The following is a 27,384-nucleotide window of genomic DNA, read 5'->3' on the forward strand; positions in this document are numbered from 1 at the left end:
TCTCGCAATCATAAACAGGCAACGCCGTGGTAGAATGCAGTGATTCACCATTCCGTGATCAGCCTAGTCCTGCACAATGCATTGTTGTTGAAGGGGGTGATGTCTAATGGGCTACTGTGCAAGCTAAGAATCTGAATCCCCAAACTACTATTTTATTATACGCGTTTGATAAGCAGATAACCTTCCTCAGGGTGGCCTCTTTAATATTCAACAGGCATTCAGATGGTCTGTAATAAGAATGATTATTTTAATTACAGAATCTGTGTGGGAATTGCCACAAATTTAATTTGATAATTTGAATTCCTTACAGAGTGATTAAAGTTTTTTTCCCCCTACAGTGGACTGCACACACAGATTAACGTACAATACTTAAGTGGGACTGGATAAGTTTTTACTCACAGTTCTGAATAGAAAATGCTCATATCAGTCGACAGGGCAACTTAACTAACTTTAATTTGTTATGTTTCGTCTAATGTTCTTAAATACGAAAACTGAACATTTGGAAAAGCAATTTATCATAAGCACCTTGCCTAAGAGTGTGATAGAGGATTCAAACTCATAACTCCCCCCCCCCTCCAAGCCTAGTTCTCTAATCACTGCAGTGCACAGGCAGTCATTTTATTTACACTTTGCACACCACAGCGTAAGTTGTTTAAATAGACCTGCATCATTCAAAATCAAATTTAAGGTCTTTGTAGTATTTATAATGGATTGAACTATCGCAATTACCTCAAATAACCTGCATGTAGATGCGTTTAGACCTTTTATGTTAACTCCCCCTTCCTGCCATTGGCTTAAATTTCTTTGTAAATGTTTCTTGTAGATTGACTCTTCCAGGGAAATTCCAACATTGGGAATTCTGTACACGCAACATATTGTTGCACACAGGTTCGAATGAATTGGTAACGATTTCATTGACGTATCGTTAAAACCGGTTTTTACTTTGCCTCTTAGTCATCACTGAGTACCAAGGCGTCTGGATGCTGGAAGATCCCTGGTGTAGTGCATGCCATTTGATTGGACTGAAACCGTCAGCTGACAAATATTCCGGGTTATTCCAGGGAGAATGTTATTGAAATGATAGGGAGGGGTATTCATGTTAGACAATATCCTGGAGCTGTTCTCTTTTGTAAGGTGGGGTTCTCAGTCTCCATCTATTAACGCAAAAAGAGAGACAGGGAGGAAGACAGTAAGGCAGAAAGAGAAAATGGCAGAGGGCGGGGGGGGGGGGGGGGGTGATGAAACTGAGACTGACAGAGAAAGCCAGAGAGAAACCAATTGAGAACAAAAAAGACAGATAGTGAGAGAAGGAAGTTGAGTGAGAGGGAAAGAGAGAGAATGATATTTTTACCAGTATGGCATTTGAAGAAAGTAGTTCCTTGTGTCCCGGAAATAATGCAGTAAAAACCAATAATTTCTGAGAAATTTAACCCTTTAAGGTGCAATCACATACATGTGATTAGAATGTTCTTTACTGAACATTCTACTGCTGGTGTAACGGTCACTACGGGGAACTGAAAGAAATTGAGTTCTTGGACAAAAAAAACCCACTCTTCAAGAACAGCAGCAGTCAGAAGTGGATTGGTGTGCTTTGATTGCAGATTGTCATTTACCCTGTGGGATGCCCATGGCTGTAATGCAGCCAGGAGAAACATGCAGTGCTGACCTGTGCAAGTGGGAGCTGGTCTGTTTTTAAACAGTCATGCTCCAGATTACAAGTGGCATGTTGCTGTTTATTCTCAAAATGGTCGATTTGTTATACATACTGATTATGTACAACGGAGTGCGTATGAAGATGAAGACTATTTTGAAAGGGTCAATGGACATATTGGCACAGAGGAAAAATGATGAACTTCCCCAGTCACACACACTATTTACTGTATTGGACTCCTCAGCCCCTAAGAGAGAATGACATTTATAACAGAAGCATTAATTGAGGACATCGTTGCATATGTGGTCTGCCTTGCATGGTTGACATGAATGGGCCAAAGTGCAACTGTCTCTGGGTTCATGGACTTTAGCCTGAACAGCTTACGCTTGAACTCTTGACACAAGTGCACACACTTCTAGAGGCCCCTGAACCTGGCAGTGTGCGGGAAAGCTTTCCCTGTTATACCCCCTTAGCTTCACCCCCGTGCGCACACACATGCACTTTTTTAATGTTAGCTAGGTTGCTAAGGCACCTTTTGTGACATTTAAGCTTGAGGGCCGTTCGGTGCTTCAGGGTTATTTCTCCAGCTTGGGTACCTGTGTGGCGTACAGAGAACCAGGGATCCCAGCACCACAGTTAACATGGAGGACTTTTCTTGCGATGTTGATCGATCTGTTATCAGTCTGCCTGAGCCAGCTGCTGCAGCTGCGCAGTCCACCAGCGCAGTAACTGCAGAGCTCAGCCGGGGGCTCCACTGCAGAGTGGACATAGAGTTCCAGAAGAAACTGTTTGCTTGCCTAAGGATTAACTCCAGCTAAAATAGTATATTATTACTGTCAATAAGTATTGTGTGTACTTGAGCTGCAGGATTGAAAGTCGTGGTAGTGGTGGTGGTGGTGGCTGTATTGTTGGTAGTGGTACACGTGGTGGCCTTAGCAGTGATGGTGGTATTTGTCGTGCTAACGTTACTGGAAGTATTAGTAGTAGCAGTGGCGGCAGTGCTTGTGGTGGTAGTGGTAGTGATGGTAGTAGTCTTGGTGGTGGTGGTAGTACTGGAAGTAGTAGCAGTAGCAGTAGCCAAGGGATAACAGAAAGTGTGAGAGAAACAGACATTTAATGTACCGCACCATAGTATCATTATACCTGTACAACACATCATCTTTATGTAGGTACAGCACTACAGCATAAAACTACAACCGCATTACTTGTATATTTATATTACACTACATAATTACTGTATCAGCATACTACCTTATTATCATAATACCTTTACAGCACAACAGCATCACTGCGCCTATAATGCACAGCAGTAGCATTGGGGTACAATATATCTTTATTATTATTATACCTGTGCAATGCATTACTGTTAATTATAGACTGGCTGCACTGCAGTGTTAAAATTCTTCTTCATGACGGTAATTTAATCCATTAAATGCAGCGCTGGGCTCTACTGTTTGTGCTGGCATTCCACAGGTTTACTATAGCCGCGTTTCCACCGCAGGAACTATACCCCGGAACTAGGAACCTTTTGAGGAACTCAGTGCGTTTCCACCGCAGGAACTAGGGTCTAAATTTAGTTCTGGGGGCTTTGTTTTACCCCCCAAAACGTTCCTGCTCGGGGGGTAGTAAACTTTCCGAAAGTACAGGAACCTTTTGGGTGGAGCTTGCAGCGCTGAACATTTCTGATTGGTCGAGTACTCGTAGCGTTTGTGTTGTATTTATTTTCCGCCATTACCCGCCATGTTTGAAAATATGCAGCGCAAACCAATTTATTTTCATAATAACTTCAAATCAAACTTGTATGTTATGCGGCGCAGTAGCCTACTTTTGGTTATAACCTGTCAACGTCTTGGAATTATAACGTGTGCTCTTCTGTTCTTTTCTTGCTTTAGTATTCGTTTTATAAAATGCTAAGCATTCGTGCTGGGACAGCATATTACGTAGGCTACCAAAACATTCAAACGGATTAATTCGGTTGCTGAATATTTTCTTCCGGATTTTCTTTGTTAGCCCGTTGTAATTGACTCAAAACGTTTGATACAGTTATGTGAGGTATGCGGTAGTTCTGCACGATTAACATTGGTGATACAGTACAAGCAAACTGGAAATCACATGCCGCACTTTTATCCGGGTAAAATAACAGGTTAATTCTAGTAATCTTCCCTTTAGCTTTTTCAGACTGCCGTAATTTTACTCAATTTTACTGCCATTTTTCAATTCCACGAAAAGACCAGGAAGACTATGGACTCATTATGGTGCGTGGTTCGCATCTGGAGGGCACACGTCGCTGCTCGGCTAGCAGTAACTTCGAAGGAAAGCAAACGGTGGCTGTACCACTACTAATTTACATTTTCACGCAAGTCCGAGTTTTCGTTCTATTCTTGTCATTTTGCGATTAGCCTATATGGAATTGACGACGAGAAAGTAATAAAACAGCTAATTGTTTACAACGTGTGCATGTTTTCTGCTGTTAATGAATGTGTTTGAGAGGATATATGAAAATCAATAAATACAAAAGTAACCATATATAGTCATTGTTGGTAACCCGTTGTATATAAGTGGAATAAACCCCTCCGGGCTGTCCCGGTTATTAGAAAATAATGTAGGCTACTTCGGTGGTAGTATGGGGTTACAGAAGAACTCATATGACAGATGGACCGACGACAACGTCAGTGGGCTAATTTACCTAATCTTCGCGGTACTTTAGACCCCGGTGGAAACGCAGACAACCATTGGCTGAAGGAACCTTTTAGTTCCTGGTAAAGTAGTTCCTGGGACTGAAAGTTCCGGGTAATTTCGGTGGAAACGCGGCTTATGTTCCACAGAAATGGTGAGAGTGAAGAGACAACATTTAACCTGTCATGTTTAAAGAAGGAGGTGAGGTATGACCGATTTATTTTACAAACGGGAGCCGCGGGGAGAAGCTGAAGGCGATCGATATCCCGTCTCTTCTCCCTTTGTGCGCCAGTCCTGCTCGGGATTTGCATTTGTTTTAAATTCGCGCTGAAAAGAAAAGCAGTAACGAGCGCAGACCCGAATCAGTTATCAGCTGGTGCGCTTGTGCGCTGGGAGAGCGGTCCGCAGATTGCTGGTCCTCTTGAATGACGCCTCGCTGCTATAAGCGAGAGCGTCTGGATTTGACATGGGTGGGTTTTTTCGTGCTTTCGTTGTAAGGAAAAAACCCGCCTCTGTTAAAGACGTACACAACCGGATAATCTGCAAAACCTTTCTGAGTTAACATTTTTAATTCTGTGCTTGTGTATGAATACAAATAGAATACACAAGCTTGACCCTTTGGCTCTTAAATGTCGTGGTGTTAATATATATACAGAAATGTAAGTTTAAATAAGAAAAATAAATCTCATATGAATGTCAGTCGAGTTTGTATGAAATTGACCTGTCCCTCAGGGTGCAGCAGCAGTGTGTTATGGACATTTGGGGGTGGAGCAAGCTCAGGTGAGCTGCTAGCCTGGCAGGTGCACCACGCAGCCTCAATGACAGCAGCTGCAGCAATGTGTTGCGATGATGTCATAGTGGTCTTGAGGCTGAGTGGTACTGTGATATCAAATGGATTATAAAGAAGAGCATCTAGCATAGCATGATGTCAGAGTGAATGGATTATGAATCAGAGTTGTACTATGATGTCATAGCAGTGTTGGCAAAAGAGAATTTGATTACAGTTAGGTTAAATAAAAAAGGTGTCTATGATGTCATAGTTTGTGTTTACTATGAAGTGCAGTTGTAATATGGCATTATAATGAGTGAGTTATGAAAGAGGTAGTATGATGTGATGTGATGTTAGTAGGTTATGAGGCAAGGTTGAAGTATGGTGTCTTAGTGAGTAGGTTCTAGAGAAGAATGGCTGTAGGGGATTGTAAGCGGGTTCAAAAGAATGGCTTTAGGGGATATCTAATTTCACCTATTGTAACCAGTCAAATGTTGAATCTTATTCACTCATGTATATCAACTCTATGGCTTTGGCAATATTGTTTCATTATGTTCATGCTGATAAAGCTCATTGAACTGAATTAAACAGTGTGAAGGGTCTACAGAAGAATGGCTATATGGCATAGTGAACAGGTTCTAAAGAAGAATGCTTATATGGCATAATGAACAGGTTCTAAAGAATGGCTGTATGGAATAGTAAGTGGGCTCTAAAGAATGGCTGTTTGGCATAATGAGCAAGTTCTAAAGACGAATGGCTGTATGCATAGGGAGTCGGCTCTGAAGCAGTGCGTACAGGCTCTTCTCCTCTTCAGTCTGGAGAACCCATGTCTGTTACTCTGTACACTCCACTCCCTCTGTCCCCAAGGGATCCAGCCAGCGATTGGTGCAACCTGCTGGTGGTGTCAGAGAGGGGCAAGAAGCTCTGCTCTCCCCATTTACTGCAGGTTGCCCCCCGCCCCCCCCCACCAGGATGGAAGACCAGCCCGGAGCCGGCCGTGGTCTCAGGACACCTAGGCAGGGAGCGAACAGCGGGAGCGGGAACTGGGTCACCCTTTCATCTCTCTGATAGTTTGTTCCACAGATTGTGCTGAGAGCCAATCCCCTCTGGGTGGGTTTCTCATTACGCTCGGATCTGTTCTCCTAAACGTTATAAGAGGTATCGCTGATGTCCCTGACATCGCCTCGGCTCACTTCTCTGCAGAGGAACGTGGGCAGGTGTTGGTTCAGGATGCTTCATTCCACTAGCAGATTCGAGTTTGTAACAAGTCAAGAACGGTGATGACGAATACAGGAGCCCTAGGTAAAAAAACCGTGTTACTGTCTACAGGAGTCAGCTGCACCCAAATCAGCCGACTCATAGACCCAGGACCCTCAGAGCCCTTTGTGTGACTTTCGGAGGCTTTGCAACTCATGCGTTGTCATCCCCGCAGGCAGGGTTTTGCTCTCTCTCTGGCTCTCTCGCTCTTGCTCTCTCTCTCTCTTGCGCTCTCTCTCTCACTCTCTCTCTTGCGCTCTCTCTCTCTCTCTCTCTCTTACTTTCCCTGCCCCTCTCTCTCGCTCTCTCTCTGTTTGTGCGGAAGGGAGTGCTGGCATCATCTCACGTTCACCGCTGTACTCTATGTTCAGCAACTGCTCAATTTCACTCAGTTCCAAGCCATAAGCTAAGATGCAACAGCAACTGGCTGTTTTTAATCGGGCCTTAAAGCTTACTTTGTTCTTTTGCGCTGGCCTCTTCCTGTTTGTCTTAATATTAATCTTACTGTGAAGAGCCATGGGAAGCTTGTTCAGACAACACTTTATGAAAGCCTGTTGTGTTGGGTTGTCTCCTGGGGGTTCTGGGTGATTCAGCTCTGTTTGGATCACGGTTCATGGACCCCCTCCCTTCATCAGCATGGCCTCTCATTCAGAGCCCACATCTCTGGGTCACCTTTGCTGTAAATAGTGGATGTCAGGGGCAGCGGAGGGCGTGGTCCGACCGCGGCCCCGGCTCCACCGGCCGATGCCTGGCGGCGCTGGAACAGGGTCCTGAAACTGCTCTGTGGCTGTTCCGTCTCAATGGCTCTCCAGCCTCCCCCTGTGACAAGCACCTGACCCTAAGCCCTCCTTCTCTCTCCCGGTGTCTTCCAAAGGTGTTTTGGGTTTTACAGAGTTTTCTAGATATGGGTCTGTCTGGCTCATTTTACTGGCACATTGCTGATATTGTGTGGACTGTTATGCTCAAGCAGCAATTCTCTGTGGACTAGGCTGCAGAACCGTTTCCTTTACAATGAATAAAGGGAACCCCAATGGTAAACCCGTCTTTGGAGAAAGAAGGCAGAACTGTGGTGGGTTTCTGGTGAGTGGTGATAGGATAAGTGCACTGTGAGACATTACAAACAGCCGTCACCTGGGAAAGATTTACTGGGGCACAGCTGAGCCATGCTTTCATTCGCAAACGCAAAAAGACTTCAAGCGTAATTCAAAAATTTTTAATTAGCCTTGTGAAATGCATTATTTAAGACGGCCTGTTGATTCCTCTTGAGTCCCCTTTGCACAGGTTGTTTACTGTTAATATATTTGCATGTGGTGTGTGTGTGTGCATGTGTGTTTGTGTTTGTGTGTGTATGCATGTGCGTGTGTGCGTGCGTGTGTGTGTGTGTGTGTTATTCATGCAGGAATCTTGGGGAGATCTATAGTTAGACACAATACTTTTGCATGAGCATCTCATCTTGTACATCTCATCTTGGTCTGCTGGGTTAGGCTCAGAGGTGCTCACCCTCAGAACCAGAGAAAACCAAAGTTAAAAACATAGTTGTTTTCATTTAGCTGTGGGCAGCCATTGACATTCAGTAATGGACGCTATGCCACTGGTACATGAAATGGTGACTGTGGCGGAGGAGTTATAAAGGATCTTGTATGAAATTATTGTTATACTTCCATATGGGGTCAGAAGAGAGAAGACCCTCTTCATCTTAATTGCTGCAATGCCAGGGGAATTGGGGAAGAAGCTATAATCCATAAAAATCCTTAGGCTGGGGTTCACCAGACCTTTAAGTAGATTAATGGGGGATATATTTATATATTTATCCTGCAGTGTTGGCTTGTAGGTCCGAAGTGGGATGTGCTTTAAGCCCTCAGAAGCCTCCAGAATGGGGTGGTCTGGATTTGGTACCAGACCATGGGGTCCATCCCTGCTCTAGAACAGTGGTTTATGAATTCAGTGAGATGCACTGCGATGCATTTTGATTTTAAGATTGGAGAAATGCACATATTTCAGCATCATTTTGAATTCAGAAAAATCTATATATGTTTGGGCAGTGTAGAGACTTTATTAATACATCTGCACACAACATTTTTCAGTTAAGTGGAAGCTAAATGGCATAAAAAAAGTCAATTTCAGCATTGTGCCTTCATCAGTGTAAAGTTATATTCTTATGCTCAGCCAATAGCCTGTAGTACATGTCCACACATGCACGAATTTCACTGCGAGACCATTGTGATTTTTTCACATCTGGTCAAGCGTTTCGGTGCTTTATGTAGCACCATAATTTGGAATTATGTAGGTTTAATGAATGCTTGGGTGTGCCCTTCATAGACTCTCGGGGAGTATACTGTGGAACTGACAGAGAGAAAAAGCAAAAGCCGCGCTTAGAGACGGTCCGGTTAGCATTTCCGGATAAAATAAATTCTGTTGAAAAATGAATTGCACTGCAGCTCTGATTCTTTCTGAGATGACTCCTGTCAGAGCTTTGATGAGAGCTTGTTTGCTTTGGTTCCCGCACATAAATCATTCTGTATTAAAAGTTGTATCTCTTAAAGTTTTCTGAAATTTAATGTCGTCTGACAGTGCATGGCCCACACACTGTAATGGATTCCACCGTACACTGCAGAGTCTAAATCGCAGAATAGACCTTTAATATAGTACATTTGCTGTCACAGATTGTGCCTGATGTATTTCCTTGATGTGCTGTGAGAAAGTGCTGGGTTTGGGACTGTTTCCAGAATCGGGCCGCAGTGCAGGAACCAGTCTGCAGAATCCTGCAGTGTGAGAAGCTCAGCGGTGGAGAATTCTCACCTGCTTGCATTCGTATGTACACATACACACCCAAACACATATATATGCAAATATACACAAGTGCACACATACACACCCACAAGCGTGCACATGCACACATACACACCCACAAGCATACACATGCACACATACACACGCACCCACACACATATACATGCACAATACACACCCACACAACCACACAAATACATATGCACACATGCACACCCACACACATACATATGCACACATACACATCCTCAGGTTCTTCCACATGCACGCCCTCTCTCACAAACACACACAGACACATACGTGTACACACACACACACACACATACACACAGTGTCCATTTCTCAGTGTGTGAGTATGCAGCTTCCAAGCTCTGTCCCTTCGCTAGTGCAGTAGTGAACAGTGGGTTGGCTGTTTCCTGTGGCCTGTACTGTGTGGAGAACAGTTATATCTGGATTTCCTGGTAATGTGTAAACTTGGACTCTTTTTCCCGGGCCCAGGCCTGTGGGGCGCCCAGGATATGGGGTGTAACTATTTTTAATTTGTTATTAAATATATTTGGGGGCCCTCCCAATATTTAGTATTTTGGCTCAGGCCTGATAATTCATAGCTGCAGCCCTGCTGCTGAGCACTGTGTTCATAATGGCCTGTCATAGTATCATCAGCCCAGTTCATATATTTGCCAAAAACTGGTGAGGTACAGCAATAACCAAAGCTTCTGAAGAAGAGCCAGTTTCACATTGAGTGACTCAAACTTTCTCCAGCATCGCTGTAATCAGGCTGGCATTACACTGATCTGAGACCAGGTGACGCACCTCAGAGGACCTACAGGACACAAAGATTGATCAGTGCTCGCCATCATTTGACAGTGTCTCACAGGAAGTCAGTCTGAGAGGTGTTTTTCCGTTTACAGTGACGATGCTCTCCGCTGTCATGCGTTTTCACAGAACGAGCGGTCGTCCAGTCGCTGCACAGAATGCTAATGTTCGAATGTGTGCCGGGCCTGAATATTTAATGAGAGATCAGCTTGGCGCTCTTTTGCCGCGCTAATGTCCACAGCCTGCCAGAGGCACAGCATTCCAGGTGCTATGCAGCAGGGCCTAAAGGGGTCGCAGCACTGGCTGGCTGGAGGAAATCATTGCAAGTTCAATGAACGATGTATTGTTATGCTTTTTGAGTTTGTGTGCCTGTTTGAAAGATGAATGATATGACATTTGGCATTACACAGACTTGCCTTACAGAGGCTGAAAAAATTACTCAGGTGGAAGAATAGGTAGTACAAACACCATGCAGTCCCTTTGTGAGACCACATTTTGAATGATTTTTGTCACCACCAGAGAAAGATGGACATAGACCCCACAAAAAGGTGCAATGAAGGGCAACAAAACTGGTTCCTGCAAATTCTCACATATGAAGAGAGAATATCAAGTTTTGGTATCTTTAGACCTCAGTAAAAGCAGCCTTAGGGAAGGCTGATTGACGTATTGAAAATCCTAAGAGGGATGAATGAAGTAGATAGCAAGAGCTGTATCAAGCTAGGTTCTGTCAACACGACCAAAGATGTACAGGTGTAAATGAGTTGAGAGAAAAATTCACGGTGAGGTAGGAAAGTGTTTCACAGAATGCTATCATTAATTAATTAGACAGCTTACCAGCATTCGTACAAGTCAGAAACCTTTGGATCACTCATGATTAGACCTGATTGGATGGATTCCCTCTGTATTGCAGGAATGACGAGCCAAGACATGCTGAATGTTCTATCCTCATTAAAGTTTGGTATGATGCCATTTTCTTCTGATGTGCTTTTTCAGGCACAGAGTCGTACATACATTACTGCACCTGCACGCACACATTAAATTGCTTTATCGATGGCCTTTTTCCGAGAAGCATTTTTCTGGAACAAAACCAATATTTTTCCTCCGCTAAACGTGTAATTTACATCATCTTTGAACACGGTGCTTTCTGTCTCCTGGTCTGGAGTCTGTTTGGGCAGTTTTATTTCCCCTGCAGGGCATTGTGGGTCGGCTTTGTAGCTTCTTTGGGATTCATTACAGGAGCATGCCTCGGAGCTGACCCCACAGTGGGAAATGCAGCTCAGGGGAAATGCCGTTAGCACCATTGCTTTAAGCCCCAATGTAAGTGTGTGTGTGTGTGCGTGTGTGTGTGTGTGTGTGTGTGTGTGTGTGCGTGCGTGTGTGTGTGTGCGTGTGTGTGTCTGTGTGCGTGTGTGTGCGTGTGTGCCTGTGTGCATGTGTGTGCACATGTGGGTGTGTCTGTGTGCACGTGTGTGTGTGTGTGTGTGTGTTCGTGTGCGTGTGTGTGTGTGGTGCTCTGTGTGTGTGGTGTGTCTGTGTGCGTGTGTGTGTGTGTGTGTGTGCGTGTCGTGTGTTGTGTGTGTGGTGTGTGTGTGTGTGTGTGCGTGTCTGTGTGTCTGTGTGTGTGTGTGTGTACGTGTGCGCGTGTGTCTACTTGCAGGGGTCTGCAGCTGGACGGGTCAGCAGACCAGGCTGAGAGACACATTGCCCGCTGTTGTTTAGCTGTGTGACAAAGGCGAACCTTAATGTGTGTGTCTGTGTGTGTATGTGTGTATTTGTGCACACGTGTCTGTGTCTTTAGTTAAACACCCTTCAGTTTGCAGAAGTATTGTTTAATGACCTTTTCTAACTTAATGGCATAAGAGTTAAACAGCAGTTGCTTTTAATTAGTCATCCGATTGAATGAGGCCCTTAAGCATTATTCCATGTGAGTGAATAGTGAAAGTACAAGCTTGCCCCAGTGGGATGGGAGTTGGGGCGGGGGGTGTTAGCGGGGTGGGGGGTGGTTTGGCAGTGAGCGGGGAGAGGGGTGTTAGACAGATGTCCCTTTCCCATTGAAGCATTTCATGCATGTGTGTGTGCGTGTGTGCATGTTTGTGTGCGTGCGTGAGTGTGTGTGTTTGTGAGTGTGTGTGTGTGTGTGTGTGTGTGTGTGCGTTTATGGGTGTACATGCGTCATTGATAGCCTGCAGATTATCGCAGGCTGCAGCTGGATTAGTCGGACCGACACAGAGCAGATTCAAGTTACGCCTCACACCTGCAGTGCTCATGCTGTTTACAACACAGATACTGCAGCACTCTCAGCACAATACATGGGCTGTTTATTCTTTTATGACCCGTTCAAGCACCGAAACCATCAGTTTCTGCTGTCTGCACAGGTGATGCCCCATTGTGTGTGTGTGTGTGTGTGTGTGTGTTTGTGTGTGCATTTATATGAGTGTGCTTCTGCTTGTGTGGCTATATGAGCATGCATGTGCGTGTGTTAGTGCCTGCATGGTTTTGTGAGTGTTTATGTGTGTGAATGGGGCTGGGACACAGGGAGTAGGGTACACGGATGCTGGCTCATCCACGTTTGAAGGCTGGGCCTGAGGCCGGCCCAAACCCCCCTCCCCCCCATCACACTTGTGGGCTCCACAGCCCCAGAGAATCCGGTCTTTGTTCCAGCCTGCAGTCTCCAGCCCTCTGGCTGTGCAGACTAATGATCAAACGCAGCCAGGAAGCGGGACCACCGGCGCTCCTGTAGACGGGGGCCTGCGTGGAGCGCATTTCAGAAAGGAACAAGCACCTGTGCTCTCACGCCTGTGCTGTGCCACACCTGTGCTCTCACGCCTGTGCTGTGCCACACCTGTACTCTCACGCCTGTGCTGTCCCACACCTGTGCTCTCAAGCCTGTGCTGCTCCACACCTGCAGTCTTGCCAGCTTTTGCACAGACTGCCTTGCCCCCTCAGGGTTTAATGAGCCCTCTCCATGCGCCCTCTTTGTGCTCTCTCTCTCTACACGTGTGTCTCTTTAGACTCAGGCCACACCCCCCCAGGTGGTTTGGGGGCGGAGTCCCTGTGGTGGAACCAACCTCCTTGGGTAGAAGCTTTAGTGCCTCTCCCTCACTTCAGGGAGATCACAGCGGCTGCTTAATGAGACAGCTCACTACCGCGCGCGACGAATACAGTCCTTTCCTCAGAGTTCATGGGAGAGTAGAGACCCGCGAACAGGAGGACGCGGGTAATCCCTGTGTGTGACACTGCTGCTGCGCTCACACCACTGCACCACGTTTCTCAAACAATAGCACATTTAGTGGACTCCTTCCTCCAAACCGTCATCTAGGGAAGTGGATTTCATCCGAGTTCATATTCGAAAATGCAGTGAACCTCACGATGGAATATGCTAATAGTCTTCTTCTTCTGTTCGTTCTGGGAAGAAACTTCTTGCCTGAATGAGAACAGCTGGAGCACTGTTCTATTTCACGAAAGAAGCTTCTCTCTCTACGGCTAGATCTGCATTCACTGGCACCTTCAGTCAGGGAAGATGAATGGAGGATGTATTACTTTATGCTGTACTGTTGAGGCTCTCCCCCATTATTCACGGTGTGGAAGAACAGTGCAGTTGCGAATCTTCTTCAGTTGTTAACAAACAAGCATTCAAATGCTAATGGGAATAAACAAACCTGAAGATCTCACAACAATTGTATATGTGGGTTTGTTCTCTAATATTAACTCTGATGCTTTGCAGTGTTACAACCTGCCTAATATGCAGATTTTACCCTGTCTAAATAAAGAACAGAAATGTGGAAATATATGCATAAAGCAGTTTATTTTGCAGTTGGTATTTTAATGCATTTAATCATTTATTTTGCATGCATTTTCTTATTCATTAATTATTTATTTTAACAGGAAACCCTCTGTAGCCTTAGGCTGTTGTCTTTTGAAAGGTGTTGCCGCACCTGTGAACTCAGAGTTTCATCTGAGTTATCTGATGTATGCTGAGCATGTGTTTAGCGCTGGCAGGTACAGATAATGACTGCACACAGACCCCCAGGCAGTCACCGGCTCGCCCTGGCTCCTCCTGATTGGCCACAGCGGTTTGCTGTCTGCTTTGACGTTAAGGCGATCGCTCGGTTCACCGAGCGGCGTGGGGGGGGATTGGGGGGGGGTAGCACCGGGGAGTTTACGGCCTGACCGGCGGGGGGTGGCGGTTAAGCCGAGCCGCACTGCGCTACGGGAGGCGGTGACGTCCCTGGACGTGCCTGCCGATTGGCCGACGTTGTGGTTCGTGCCGCGCGTTTTCCAGCTCTTATCCTTTCTTTCCCTGTTTGTCTCTTCCTGTCTCACTGTCTCTCCCTTACTCTCTTCATTTTTCACTTTGCTTCTCTCACGCTCATTTTCACTCAGTCTTGCTGGGTTCTACAGTCTCTCTTCTTTCTCTCACACTTTCTTTCCCTGGTCTCTGTTTCTGTCACACAGTTGGTCTCTTTCCCCCTCTCATTCTTTCTTTCTCTCACTCTTATGGTTACTTTCTCTCTACCCTGCACTATTTCGCCACATCACAACCCTTTACCACAGGCTCAGTACTCAGAACATCCATCAGCACCGCTTTGCTGCAGGTCCAGCACATTTTATCTTCACGGTGTATGAATTTAAAAACATAGTGTCCCCACAAACACTGAAGATGTTTTAAGGCATCTGTGGAACAGCATAGCATGTGAATTAAGATTAGAACTGTTACAAAACTGGCTCCACCTTAAAATCAGTAGCCAATTGAGATTTAAGAATCAGGTGAGGTAATAGACCTGTGTAATCATCAACTGTTCATTGGTTCAGGGCTGAGTAAAAATTGAGGCCTTCGCTCTCCAGGGTCAGGGTTGGGGTCCCCTACTGTGAGGAAATATGCTTCATTATTGGTCAGTGTTGGTACACAGTAAAATGTTATGTGTTCACTCAACTCTAAAAGGGTTTCCATGAGCACAAAGGGGATGACATATTCTCTGTCAGAGTGAAGGGTACTTGATAATGTGACTGATTGAACACACAGGACACCATTTTGCAGTGAACAGTGATGTTCTGAAAAATGAAGTTGTTTCCTCTGCTCCTGTGATTTGTATTTAATGCATCTTGCGACAGTAGCCTTGGAAATCTCCGTGGGCGTTTGTGCCTGCCAGATAGATAACAATATTTCCTCTTCACTTCTTCTCAGGATCACTCTCCTCTTTCGGTCTCTCTTCATCTTTGTCATATTGCAGTTTTGGTACCTGTGCTGACTTCACCCCCACCCCACCTGTTCAGGTGTTTGGCCTGCCTTTCTGCTTAGTCATGGTGATGCAGTGCCACCCTCCTCCCTGGGCAGGTGTCAGAACTTTATTTTGGTGTGCCCCAGACCACTGATTTAACAACAGTTTATTCGTGTGAGACTTTATGTTTCTGCTCTAAGCAAGTACTGTAACTACACAAGAAATGGAGCTCATTGAAGACTGTGGTCATAATGAACACAGTTGTATTTGTAAGTCTGAAGAAGTGCTGTTCGTATTGGCTGTGACCCCCCTTGCTGGCTGTTTTGTCCTCTAGCATCTGGATTGGAGGTGTATGGTTGTCCTGACTATTTATGTGAAGGACACTGCATTAAGAGCCTGTTACTGTCACTGAAGGGAAAAAGGTCTGTCACTGCAGTGTGAAATTTGAATCGTTCTGAATGAATTGTTCTGAGGACTAATTCACCACAAAACTAGACGGTGGCATTTCTGATAATCCCGACATGGAATTGGGAGTGCCAATAAACTTGAGGACTGGATGTTAATTTAAAGGCAGTGTACATCAGAACAGCCAGTGACTCAGACATAAGAAAGAGTTGGTACTCCCATCTCACGCTGTCAATTTATGTAATAAAAGCACACGCATACTCGTTCTAAAGACCTCTTAAGGTTTAAAGGCGGTACTCTCCTGCCGACTATTAATGAAATAAATTCTAACGCAGCTGCAGAAAAGTATCATAAAACACATTCAGCGAGTGATATTCTACTTTTTACTACTGTTTTCATCAATTTCTTCACTTTGAAAGTTGACAAAATGAAAGCTGGGCACTGACCAGCACGCAAACAAAACCAGACCGAACTTCTTCCATGCGTTTGTGCGTGGCCCACTGAGCTGCTGAAGTAACGCGCAGCGGGAACATCTGTCCGCGCGAGGGTGCTGAGGAAACCCATCGGCTTTCAGCGCGAGTGGAGTGGAGAATACAAGTTGTGATTGTGCTGACGTAACTGGGAACGAGTTAAGATCTTTTTAACGCCGACTGCAGGGTGCTGCGATCGTTTCATGTTGAAAGGAATAACAAAGAGTTTGTTGTTTGCCGGTGCGCTTCAGCTTGCAATTGAATCGCCTAAATATTGGCATGGAAACGGAATTATAGAGAGACGCCGGTAGAGCTGCAGGAACGATCCCTCCACACACATCTATTAAACTCGCCTTTACAGCTCAGTCTGTTTTGTTTTCTTGCAGAAGAGGAAAGAAATGTTCGCTCATGTTTAATTCATTCCGGCTCATTTTGCCTCCTCTGTTTTGTGATTTTCCATCTGTGAATAAACCGTTTTCATATATAGAGGGTTGGAAATTGGATGAAAAGGTGCGTGTGTCTGTGTGCGTGCGCATTTGTGTGTGTGCGCGCGCGCGTGTATGTGTGTACGTGCGTGTGTATGTGTTTGTTTACTGTGCTAAATTTATTTTCCCCTGTCGTTGACAAATGGTGCCCTGTACCGGGGGTTATGGTTGTGTATTCCTGCTCATGCACCAGGGCTTGCGGCAAGCTTCTCTGACGCCAGACTGCTCACACAATCTGTTTCATGGTCCTCATGTCATAGCGGTCAACTGAATCAGCCGTGAGAGATGAGAAAAATATGAGTGAGAAAGACAGAGAGATTAAGTGTGCATTTGCAAGCCTTCAATCAGTGCATCCAATATTGGTGTCACATTGAGGAATGCTACTTCACCTCAATGGCCGTGGCACATTGGTGAGTCTCAGGACTATTTCCTTCAGCTTTCTAGCCATTACCTAGCTCCTCAGATACTGTAAAGCAGGGGACGGATCGGAGCTGAAGATAAGTGGACGTCACCGCTTGGCAAAACATGACACATTCCTTTCAGCGGCAACAGCGGCCGCTCCGTTAAAAAAAGAAAGAAAAAAAGTGGCTTAATCTTTTCCCCTTTCGGGTTGTGTAATAATGTTGTCATGGCAACAAACTGTGTGTAAGCTCTTCCTGACCCTGCTGTGTGTTTACAGTGTTTTTATTTATTTCTTTTAAAATGAGGGCTGTTGATGCTGAGCTTCCCACCGACTGGAAAACTGTATTTTGAGGAGTTTGCGTTTCAGCGTGGGTTATGTAGTTGGTTTGAAATGCTGTGCGTAAAAATTTTGTAATTAATGCTTTAAAATGATTGTTTTTTCAAACCATTTTGAGGTAGGTTGCACAATAATAACTAAATGAAAAATATTTTAATGTCTTATTTAATTGACTAGATTTGATCTGAGCCAGATCCCTCCCGTTCTAATATAATAAGAATAATGTATTTTATTTGGAGTGCTTTTCGGGCCACATGTTCAAAGTGCTTTATGATAACATAATAAAACATAAACAATACATGCAATAAAATGATGTAGTAACGAGAAAGGCAAATAACAATAAAAGAGTGTATAAAATTTGTACATGTCTGAACCAAAAAAGAGTCAATTAAATAAGGAATAGGAAGTACTATAAGGAATATATCCAGTACTTCGACTGGGTGAGCCACCCCAAAGGCCCCCTCCATGTATAACAGCAAATACACACCACCAAAGGTGATTGGTTAGATGGGCCAAGCAGGTGCCATGTACACCCACTAAGGTCAGGGGTTCATGGCACAGCTACCGAAGCACTGTTCCCGTGGCTCCTTCAGAAATTGCTACACTTTTTATTTTTAAATGTGAGATCTCCATTCAGATATTTACATTTTACTGTTGGGTGAATGGATGAACTATCTTTTGTCGGTCAGTTCCTGGTCCGCTTTAGAACCAGTGACGGTTTCGGCCGAATCCGAGTCACAGCGTGACCGAGCAGCCCCTGTTCCTCTCCGGTGCTGCAGAGTGATCTCAGCAGAACGCTTGCAGCAGAACCGCTGCGAACAGTCAATATGCGCAGAGCTCCTGCTCAGGAATCCTGCAGCACTCTTGCTGTGACTGTATGAAGCAGCCAACGCTGCTGCTCTGATCCGATCAAACTCCCCTAAGCCAGCAGAACCACACACATTTGCTGACAGTGTAGACCATTAGCCCACTGAGCTAACCCTCTCAGGTTCACGGCTGAGGGAGCCATCTGCACCTGTCCTGAACGTCGGGGTTGGGGCGGGGGGGGGGAGGGGGGGTCGGGGATTTAACCTCCAGCACTGGAGTCACACGTACGGGGGTGTCACTATCACACTGTTTATGGCAACACGCCTCTGAGGTGATTCGTGACCCCCCCTACGCAAGGGTCTGTCCCATGAGAGCAACCTCGTTCCTGATTTTTTCCAATTCCCCTCCCCCCCAAGACCAAAACTGACTACGTTCTGTCCTCAGAGGTTTTCGGATGATGGAAGAGGGACTTCAGAAAAAATTACAGTCTGCACAAAAATGGGCAGCGTCGGACAGAAAGGAGGGGGGTACAATGCCAAATTAAGTAGCAAACATGCTGAATGTGTCCTCCTCTTCCTCTTTTCCTCCTGCTAATTTGATGTGCTAGACTGGCTGTCCTAACGATGATGGGAGAGCAGTTGTTTTTCCACACTCTCGACAGACGGAAACGTCAGTGGCAGCACGCCAAGGTTGCAGTGAAACAACATACTGTACACACACTCACACACACACACACATATATACTGTATATATAACCTTGTTTTTGTGTTACTCATACCTTGTGTAGGCCAGTTGGGAGGACGTCCACTATGGTGAAGGCAGGACAAGCAGCTGTGAGAATGAATGAATCACCTGCTGTCACTGACTGAGAGTGGAATGTTGGGTAGTGAAGGCATATGGCACAGAACTCTGCGTTGCGATTTGGTCCCGTTGGTACCGGCCATGCGGGAAACCGGTGCCATAGCGGTACCGGATTTTGGTACCCAGCCCTACCCACCAGTGACTGTTTTATACTATGCAGGACACAGCATTACCACAGTCGAGAGCAAGTGCCAATCGGATCTCCCTGATGACCCGCGGGACCCTGTGGGTGCTTAGCGTGCCTTTTGGAGGAGCTAATGCAGTGTTAACCTGTGATGTAATGTAATGACTCCACGTTTGCTTTTGATATAAGCATATATTGAATGATGTTCTTCAGCATTACCATCTGTAATGTAATGTAATGACTCTACGTTTGCTTTTGATATAAGCATATATTGAATGATGTTCTTCAGCATTACCATCTGTAATGTAATGTAATGACTCTACGTTTGCTTTTGATATAAGCATATATTGAATGATGTTCTTCAGCATTACCATCTGTAATGTAATGTAACGTAACCTGAGTAATGTAATGTCCTGTAACACGAGGCAGAGACAGAAAAGCAACACGAGTATCAGGCGTCGGCTCCACGGCACGCAGGCTTGTGTTTAAGAGACTGGGGGGGCTCTGGGGTGTCGGCTCGCTGCCAGTTTGTTCTGGTTAGGGTTTGTAGAACGCCCAGATTACTAACGCACGCTGCTGGGCAAACAATTATCCACTCGCTCGGCTGCGCCCACGAGCCGCTGATACCCGTGACCGACTCATGAAAGGGGAGATTTTGGAACTGGAACCGGATGCATTGTGTATGGTGTATGCAAGCTGAAAGGCGCGACATGCAAAACCAATGTACCCTCAAGCACTGTGGGACATGGTCCCATCGCTGTCAAGCTGTTATTTTTTAATGGCTTTTTAAAATCTGCAGTTTGGAATGCTGTGACATAGCTGCAGGCCCGTCCGTCCTGTCACTGTGACTCCCTTTGACAGTTTGGGACTGCGCACGCTTGCCAGTGCATTCGCTGAAATGTGTGCAGCCTGCTGTTGTCACAGATGCTCTACTGGAACATTGTCTTAGCTGGTTCAGGTATGTTGCAGGTACACTGTAAAACCTAAATGCCAATCTTACTGTATGAACTGAGTAGTCTCAACTTTAAAAATGCAATTAGTCATAATAGCTCATAAATAAGTAAAAACATTGGAACTGAAAGACCAGTGAATGCTCGAACAGATTAAACTTCCTCAGAGGCTTCCAGGCAAACCATTTGCGTGAACTAAACTCTTGGGTTTTGCAGTTGACCAGAGGAGTCGCTGTTGAGCAGCGAGGCAGGAGCTACCCTATTGACTGAAATCCTCCCACCCTGAGTGATGTCACATCACTCTGGTTTACTACTGGTCACCGCTGGCATTCCGCAGATTGGGTCCAAGCCTTATGCCGAAACCACAGGTGGCTTGGACACAGCACTCGTATGGTCATGATCATTTGGATGCATTTTCCACATCTTCTAAGGGTGGAAAGTGCACTACTGCACCATTCTGAAGGAGGGAGCTGTATGACAGTCCAGGGCAGCCTGGAGAGAGTCGTGTCTGAGTCATTTTGCTTTTCCACGAGTTTTCAACAGGTATAGTGTTGAGTTGATCAACACTAAAACACAGTTGATCACCATGGCTATGCTTCACGTAACGTTACCGGTAGGTAGAATATAAGCACGATACACATACGTGTGTGTGCGTTTGTGTTTATGGTTATCCCAAAGTCTGTGCATGAGTCAGTTTTCCCAGACCGCCCAGCTCTGCCGGGCAGAGCGCGAGGCTGAAGGAGAGGCGGAGGAGTCGTGCTGTGCCTGAGGGAGCACGCTCGGCACGGAGAGCGGCGGACGGCGGGAGGATGACTCACGGGCAGCGGGCTGATTCATACCTCCACACTCGCACCGTTAAATATTGACTTATAATATTATGTGTTTTTTTGTTTTTTTTAACTCAGTGGAGATTTATTCCTCAAGAAATTTAAATGCATTAAAAAAAAAAAACATGAGACCGCTTGATGACAAGTACAGGCCAGGTAGGCTAGCAGTGCTTTGGCATTTCATTCTGACACTGTCTTCATCTGGCTCCTTAACGCAGCGTCGGTCTGCGTGAGCGGGCCTCTCTGCCCAGTCTCTTACGGCCTTCCCCTGACCGCGCTCTTTATTGAAGCATTAACTCTCCTCCATTATTAATTGCACAGCGCTACGGAGAAGTGGGCCTGGGAAGATCTGTTGTAGCCCCACGGGACGGTTGTTGAGATGTTATTAAACACATGCCAAGGCCCTTTCCCACTTAACGTTTCGTGCTCCTGTTACGATGACACCTGCTCCACTGGTGCTAGACATGTTACTTCAAAGCAAATACCATGGTGGAGTGAAATAGAGGTAGCCTTGTTACGATGTCATTAACGTAATTGTCCTGAAGTTTTGCAGATATTCACCCAGAGGATAAAGATACCTGTGCATCAGCTTGTCTGATGGTGCCCTGTGGAGGCATTGGTAGGCTGCTTTAGTAATGGCAACAAACCGTGAGTGTTTAGTGGCTTCCCTTAGCAACTGGCCTCAAGTGGAAGTGTATTGATCTCTATATACTCGCCACTGAAGCCTTAGCCCGGTTCTGTGTGGGAGAACAAAAATTGTCAATTTCTTTCCAACTAGAACTGAAACAGACAGAACGAAAAATCACCTACTAACTTTCCCACACAATTGTGTCATAGTTTTTCTAGAACAGACCCAGGCCAATTTCTTTAAATAATAAATTAGACGAAACTTTATGAATTATGAATGTGCCTTGGCAAGTCGTGAGCATTTTGGGATATTCGATAGTCTGATTGTAATGTCAGATTTTTTCTCAAATACAATGTGCTCTTGCAGTAGTACCTCAGAAAGAAAATTTAAATGAAAGTTTCATGTGTTCAGACTTCTGTTAGGTTCTTTCTAGTCTGTATATGTTGAGCTGTACTGTACATATATTTTATGAATTTTATGAATTGCGCACATCATTGCTGAAGAACATGCTTATATCAAAAGCAAATGGACTGCATGTAGAATATGAACAGTTAAAGCATGTCCTGTATTCTATAGTCTACTTTCCAGTATGATTTGCTGGAATATTCTATTCTCTGTATCTTGGAGACAGATAGATGGATGGACCGCAATATTGTGCCCCCACTTAATTAATTCCTACCAGATTTTTTGTTTTTCACTCAACACATTCCCAGTTCCGCTGTATGAAATGTATGCCTAGGAATCAAAATAAATCCAATGGGGCTGATTGATGGTGAGTCATACTTCCATGATTCCATCTGGCAAGTGAGCTGTTCTCTAGTCAAACACGGATGTTTTATCTTTGATACGTACACAAATGTGTATGTATCTTGGCTGTGTGTGTATGTGTGCGAGTGTGTGTGTGTGTGTGTGTGTGTTTTGCATTTGTAGGGGTGTATCTAGTGATCCGTAAGGCATAATGAGTAAATTGCAATCAGTAATCAGCACTTTCTGGTAATGAGAGTTTGGAAGAGGCTGTCGGAGTTACATCAGAGGCAAAGTACAATGAAAGTGCTGTTCATACAGTGATGGGGTTGCAGAGGTTACAGAGAGGAGAACACTGGGGCAAAATCTGTAATTTGGTAGTATGAGATCTGGTCTCTAGCAAGGTGTCTGAATTACATACTGCATAGTCAGGCTAAAGTGCAGGCGGTCATGACCATATTGTCACAATGAAGGTTTTCTCAGTCCAGCTGCTGTGGACGGGGCAATTATTACAGTCAATTTAATAGAGCTTCTGATCAATGGCATGCTCCGTATGAAAGTGAAATTTAAGAGCTGCTCTAGTTTTGCTGTAATTAGGCCTCACACAGGAGTCATCTGACCACCCTCTGAGTAAGGACAAGTAAAATGGGAAGCATGTAAGGACGCGAGAGTCAGGAGAAAGGCAAAAGGTGAAATGTTGGTTTCTAGGTGTATATGTTGTCCCCGGTAGGTGAAACGTATAGAAATGCTCTCGTTCAGCTCCAACAGTGCTTACATGCCCTGTGCTTCCTTGTTCTGTGAGGTTCTGGGTGGTGTCGTGTGGTTCCAGGTGCCGTCTGTGTTACCGCGAGGGCTGTTCATGTTCGGTCTTCAGTCCTGATCTTTCAGATGCACTCCTAATGAGTCCGCAACTGCACAGAAAGAAATGTTAAGACTACGGAGAGGACCTTCTGCTAAATTGAGTCTGTGATGCTATGCAGGGATTTTGAAGGTCCAGGGACTTCACTGTGAATGCCATTCATTGTTGCGGTGTTAATGTGATCATTAGCTGGATTTCTCACTTTAATTAGACTTCATAAAGGAGTTTATTGGGAGGGACAGGGTTCTGTGGTGATTAAGCAAAAATCCTCAAAAGCTCAATGTGCGGATGGTTTGCAGGCCCGCATGACCTGACTTTGATGTTATTTTGCAGAAGCAAACAGATGTCTTTTTGCTCATTAGTTGCCATTAGCAATTATTTTCTAATTTAATTTATGTTGCTCATCTTGTCACCAAGAATGAACACTGCCTTCATCTGTCTCTCTGCGTGGGGGAGAGGTGGAGGATATGTACAAATTCAAGAAGGCTTCAATCAGGCTGTCTCCCATGGAGCACTCTATGAATATGGCCTGCATGTGGTTGGCCCTCCGATAGCCATACTGTTTTAAGTGAGCCTGTCCTACTTGGGATGGGAGAGTATGGGGGACGTGGAACGCGATCCGCTCTCACTCCGCTCATCGGACGAAAGCTGATATCATTTGCTGTCGCCGCTGATCTCGAGGAAGACACTGACCATGTCAGGGCAGTCAAGGCTGCCGTTCCCGGTCTCATTACTGTCTCTTTTTAAATCTGGTTGATATTAACCTGGTCAGTCACGGGTCCACTGGTCCACAGCATTGGAGGACAGAGAGAAACCTTCACAGTGTCAGTGTCACCGCTGTGGTTGTGGGCGTTGGTCAGGTATTGTCAGACTATTCCCCCAGGGTCGTAACGGTTTTGTTTTGTGCATCTTCGTTAACAAAATTTCTTTTTTAAATCACTGTTGCTGTCAATGACAGTGCAGGTGTATATTTCCTTTTGTTTTTCCATTCAGAAAAAAATATGGTTTTGTGCAAGTGTCCATTAAACTAACACGTGACTAGGATTGGCTGTTAAAGTGACAGGTGAACAGGATAGGCTGTTAAAGTAACAGATGAATAGGATAAGCTGTGCCTGTAACTCTGTATGTGAGGCTACAGAGAGCTCTCAGCTCCATGCCAAGAAACCTTAATGACTATATATTATTTACCTTTGGGAATGGCTGAGCATATTACAAAAAATCAGGCTCTTTACATTGTGTTCTAGTGTTGTGTTTTGAGTGACAGCATCCTTCAGTCCCACTTTGGTCCTACATCAGTCAATCAGACATAAATCAGATGTGATAGCTTGAATTTAGTTCAGGCAACAGTTAAAAAAAATTCTATTCCCTCTCAAAGAAAGAAAAGAATTGCCCATGACTGACTGACAACTGAATTTCCATATTTCGAATGTTAACCATCTCTACACACTTCTGTTTAAATTTCTTTCCTGCACCTTCATCTCTGTTGACACAATTAATGGTGGATACCACTTTGGTGCTCAGGCTGGTCTTATCGGGCTTCAGTGAATAATCTGTTTAATTTAAAGCTACAGCTGTGTGGCTGTTGCTGGTAAGGGCTACAGTTGTGGGAGATTTCTACTGAATGTTTTGTTCTGATTTGTTTTTATTACTTGGGGACTCGTATCAGGCTCCTGTCCCTGAACATATATACTCAAGAGTCAGAGAAGCAATCTTGACCCCCCACTGTGATACATTCCTGTGATACAAATACACATACAAGTTGCATACTGTAACATATGCCCAACATTCTTGGGGACTTGATGAAAATGGTGGTTTGTTCTTCTCATCAATCAGAATTTCCTGTAATCCTGGTCAATTTGCATTTATAAAAGGGCTGTTCCCCCCCCCCCCCATTTACAATGTATTAGTATTCTCATGGAAGGGGTCATTTGCAAGGGGTCTTAGACATATGTAATATCATAGAGCATAACTAATTTGGTGATAAACAGAGCTCCTAGGTGGTGAACGAATTCCCACTTAGGTTTCTTGCTAAGCAATTCATCTGCAATTATCTACAGATGTGCAAATAAATAACCTTAATCAAGTTGTCAATTGGCAATGTAGGGTCATAATTGAATAATATTACGTGATCTTTAAATTATTAGAGGAAGTATGAGAACAAAACATAAGATAAGGACTCAAAAGTAAACCTTGTATACATCATAATCTAAAGCATTTGGATATAGAAAGCAACATAAATTCAGAGAGAAAGTCTTTTTGCTGAGACTTGAGGGAAATTGAAGGAAAGAGTCAGAGGGATTGTGTAGTTGGGTGATGGCAGTGGTATATTGTTTTTTGTATTTTTGTCAGAGCAGTCTGTCTGTCTACCTCTCTCTCTCTTCCTCTGTCTCCCTCTCTCTCTATGGCAGGCAGTCATGGTGACATTCTCCTGTCCTTGAGTTTTCTGTGATGCTGTGGAACCCTTGAGTCTCCATGGCAACAGCTTGTTTCGTCACCGCTCTCCAGCTGCTCTCGTCAGTGAGCGCCAGAGACGCCTTGACTCTTTCATGACATGCAGAGGCCTACTTACCTGTCACAAGGACTTGCATTATGTTTACACTCCCAGAAGCACCCTCCGTGCTACAGCTGTGATGCAGTGCTACCCCAGCCCCGCCCACTGTGACCTTACGCATTGTGACATCAGCACTACACTACAACGAAACCTGAGGCTTTCTTAACAATCCCCATTTTCGATGTTCTCTCTGATTTTCATTTGTGGTACAGTGCCAAATTTTGCAGTATCCTCCATCAATTTAGGAGAGCACATACCTGTTGCCTCCAAAGCATGTGAAGCTTCCTTTAAATGTTCATACTTAAAACTCCACCAACTGGCCTGCACAGCTAATGCATGGAAGACTGCACTTCTTGTCCAGTTGTTTAAGGTAGACTAGAGTCGCCCTCTCGACCAGAGGGGTCACTTTTGTCCAGTGAGGTGAGGATACCCTGCTTAGTTTAGTTTAGTTTAGTTTATTTGACAAAATTATAACACATGTATCAAAAGACTTGCATGTGAAGAAATTGTCATGGATAACATGAAAAAGTCCTGGACTTATTTCCATCGTGGTCCTTGATGTTCCATCAACCATAGTAAGATAACATCAGGATTCAAAAGACCAACGCGACATACAAAGATTCTTACCAAAATCTAAAATGCATGATCATATTATAACTACTATTTACATCGCATACACTTTACGCCCATTTTAATGCACAGTGCTATATAAACAAAATGAGCCTAATACAAGTAGTAAGCCAGCCACTGATACGGAGTGATTGAAACCTCCCATCCCTCGGTGATGTTATGGGGCCAGTTATTCGTTACAGTGTGGGACAGGACCCAGTCAGTCCTGTCACAGTGAGAAATGAATTCCTGATCATTGGGCACGTCACTGTGCTCCGTGCCAGTGTTCTAGCTGGATACGGCCCCTGTGGGCCCAGCAGTCATCGAAAAGACTGGGTCACTGAGACCTACGCAGTGTGATTGCTTATTACAGCTGGGAACCTGGCTCAAATGATCCTGTACTTTGAATCTTTGAAGACAAGCTTTTTCTTTTCTTGAAATAACCAGGTGAGTCATCTGAGAGCTCATTTCCCGTGTGCATTAAAGACAGTTCAGTCAAAGTCAGTGGGGAATGTAAGGGAGTGTTTTAGCCAGCGGGGCCAAGATCTAGAGGCAGCTTTGTGGGAATTAGACCAGGACGCTGGAATAACACCCTATTCTCTATACCCTATACCCTACAATCCTTTTGGTGTGTTTATAACAGCAAAATAATGATACAGCAATGATAATTCTTCATGAGATTGCTAAGTAAACAATGGACATTCTATCGATGCTTCTCCAAGTTAGCACATTTTTTGGATGAGAAATTACTGTGGATTTTGTTCGCAGTGATTCATTGGTCTGTGGATTTCAAAAATACATAGAAGGTGAGGAACCCCAAGCTTATTTTTCTACCCCACATGTTACAAAATAAGGAACAATTATCGCTAAAACATTGGCATTGTAAGATTTATGGAGTTTAGGGAGATTACCGAGTTTTAACACTGTCAAACGGTATATCGTGTGATGACTGATCGAAAATTTCACCAAAAAACAGAATTATTGCAAATGAACCCACTCAGGGGTTAAGTAGTGATGGGCTTATAACTTTAAAAGAAAAACTATTCATCTGCATCTTGAGCACTGGGCTGTGGGCTCACTGTGTTTTGCAGTAATTGGAGGTACTCCGGCCTTCGATTAGTCCTCTCAGCCGGCAGAAGGATGAAGC

General features: G+C 44.7%; 1 protein-coding gene across 2 annotated transcripts in view; it reads left to right on the plus strand.

Annotated features, from left to right (window-relative positions):
* Window positions 1-27,384, plus strand: part of LOC135241602 (FERM domain-containing protein 5) — a 94,727-nt gene that overhangs the window by 1,229 nt on the left and 66,114 nt on the right. The window lies entirely within an intron of this gene.

The sequence above is a fragment of the Anguilla rostrata genome, chromosome 16, assembly GCF_018555375.3.
Source record: "Anguilla rostrata isolate EN2019 chromosome 16, ASM1855537v3, whole genome shotgun sequence".
Classification (NCBI taxonomy): Eukaryota; Metazoa; Chordata; class Actinopteri; order Anguilliformes; family Anguillidae; genus Anguilla; species Anguilla rostrata.